Source organism: Pseudoliparis swirei, chromosome 18 (genome assembly GCF_029220125.1).
Source record: "Pseudoliparis swirei isolate HS2019 ecotype Mariana Trench chromosome 18, NWPU_hadal_v1, whole genome shotgun sequence".
Classification (NCBI taxonomy): Eukaryota; Metazoa; Chordata; class Actinopteri; order Perciformes; family Liparidae; genus Pseudoliparis; species Pseudoliparis swirei.
The window spans coordinates 29339674-29342231 of record NC_079405.1 but is presented as its reverse complement, the minus strand read 5'-3'; the positions used below and the strand labels follow the sequence as shown (position 1 = coordinate 29342231).

The window sequence follows — 2558 nt, the reverse complement described above, 5'->3', positions numbered from 1 at the left end:
AGGAGGCGCACGGCCACTAGAGGAGGGCCACGGCCACTAGAGGCGCACGGCCACTAGAGGGTGCACGGCCACTAGAGGAGGGCGCACGGCCACTAGAGGAGGGCGCACGGCCACTAGAGGGCGTCTGGTCGCTCTGATCTTGCGGCTCCTCGTCCTTCTTGAGTTTGAGCGCTACGTGTTCAACGTTGGAACAACCCTAACTAACCCTAACCCTGTGACAGGATGTAGTTCATGTTGTTGTTGAGTTGCATTAAACAAAGAGGTGTTTCTTTTATTTTGCCTATATTGATCCTAACTGGGTGATATTAATATAAAAAATATGTGTATTAGAAAAATCACTAAAACATAATAACATTATAATCTTTGACAGACACTCTTCACCCTGAAGCTCTCAGCTTCATGATCCTCAGTGTTTATGGAGATCAGGTCCTCCTGCTCCTCCTCCTCCTCCTCTTGCTCCTCCTCCACCTCGTTTGCATCGCTTTTCTTTTGTCCCTCCATGTTGGCTGCTGGCTCCTCCCGTCTGATTGGCTGCTCGGACTCCGTCCCCGTGGTGAGGAGCAGCCCTGTGACGTCGCCCCCCTCCACCCGATGACTCTCTGCTCCTCCATCTCCTCCGCTGGTGGGTGGAGGTCATGTGACGTTATAATACCCGGGGACTTCGTGCCAGGCGCTCGGCAGCCTCCCTTCCTCCAACCGGCCCTCGCTCTCCTCCCTGGAGGGTCTATTGTTGACGGAGATGCGGAGCACACACACACACACACACACACACACACACACACACACACACATGCTGGAATACATGTGCAGGGACGGCAGCTGGGGCTTAGCAGCATTGGTACGTGAGGCTGGTAAGTGACGTGTGTGTGTGTGTTAATATCTGACCGTTCCCTCTGAGGACGGTGTGTGTGTCGTAAACACGGAGCGTCGGTCCAGACGGGAGCACGGCGCCGTCCGGCTCCACGCAGCACACAGCACGCCGTCACTCAGCCGTCTCTGCTCGGGGATTTGCAGCGCGGCTGGTTTATAGCATGAGGTCCGGAAGCCTCCGGTCTGCATCAGCATCAGGACCGATGGGGCTCCATCAGGACCGATGGGGCTCCATCAGGACCTATGGGACTCCATCAGGACCAATGGGGCTCCATCAGGACCTATGGGACTCCATCAGGACCAATGGGGCTCCATCAGGACCTATGAGACTCCATCAGGACCTATGGGGCTCCATCAGGACCAATGAGACTCCATCAGGACCAATGGGGCTCCATCAGGACCAATGGGGCTCCATCAGGACCTATGAGACTCCATCAGGACCTATAAGACTCCATCAGGACCTATGAGGCTCCATCAGGACCAATGGGGCTCCATCAGGACCTATGAGACTCCATCAGGACCTATGGGGCTCCATCAGGACCAATGGGGCTCCATCAGGACCTATGAGACTCCATCAGGACCGATGGGGCTCCATCAGGACCTATGGGGCTCCATCAGGACCTATGAGACTCCATCAGGACCGATGGGGCTCCATCAGGACCAATGGGGCTCCATCAGGACCGATGAGACTCCATCAGGACCAATGGGGCTCCATCAGGACCTATAAGACTCCATCAGGACCAATGGGACTCCATCAGGACCTATAAGACTCCATCAGGACCTATGGGGCTCCATCAGGACCTATAAGACTCCATCAGGACCTATGAGACTCCATCAAGACCAATGGGGCTCCATCAGGACCTATGAGACTCCATCAGGACCAATCAGCTGCCACCTGAGCTGGTCCCATGCGGCTTGTCGCTCGGTGTCGCCATGGCAACCAGCATCTGGACTAAAATGATGCAGTGACCGACATTGTCCATCCATTCAGAAAACAGGACACGGACGGCTGTGGGTTCCACGTAGGACCAGTGGTTTATTCCAGTGGTTTATTCCAGTGGTTTATTCCAGTGGTTTACAGCTGCATGAGACGAGGACCAATCAAAGGAGAGCAGACAGACGCAGTACAGCCACGTGGCCAGCGGGGGCGCTGCAGCGCTTCTTTGTTGATCAGTTACACTTAAAAAAACATGAAGATGATCGAGTACAGAGGCATCCACAGATGAGAATATACTCTGTGTGTGTGTGTGTGTGCGGGTGTGTGTGTATGTGTGTGTGTGTGTATGTGTGTGTATGTGTGTGTGTGTGTGTATGTGTGTGTGTGTGTGAAGCTGAGCTGAAGGCCACATGGCAGACATCAGCTAATCCTGCCAAGCTGATCAGGAGGAAAGCAGGATGAGACGGCTTTGATGCCTTCAACCTCACTCTGTCACCTGTACACACACACACACACACTCATCCTGATTTAGTATTGATCTTGGTGTGTGTGTGTGTGTGTGTGTGTGTATGTGTGTGTGTTTGCTCCATATGAATATCGTTAAGATGGTTTTGTGTTCTGGAGATGTGTGTGTCTGCAGGGTTGTGGTTGTATTGTTTACGTAGGGTGTGTGTGTGTGTGACCTCCCCTCCTCCACGTCGTCCCGACGCGCTCTCTCTCTCCCCCTCTCTCTCCCCCCCTCTCTCCCTCT

General features: G+C 53.9%; 1 protein-coding gene across 7 annotated transcripts in view; it reads left to right on the top strand.

Moving 5' to 3' along the window:
• Positions 1–461: 461 nt before the first annotated feature.
• The window catches only part of plekha6 (pleckstrin homology domain containing, family A member 6), a 68442-nt gene continuing 66345 nt past the window's right edge, over positions 462–2558 (top strand). For 2 of the 7 annotated variants that reach the window (XM_056438642.1, XM_056438644.1), the window contains exon 1: positions 470–622. The gene's annotated coding sequence lies outside the window, so the exon portion shown is untranslated. Of the gene's footprint in view, positions 623–2558 lie in introns of all 7 variants that reach the window. The other 5 variants (XM_056438647.1, XM_056438641.1, XM_056438643.1 and 2 more) reach the window with 5 other exon arrangements.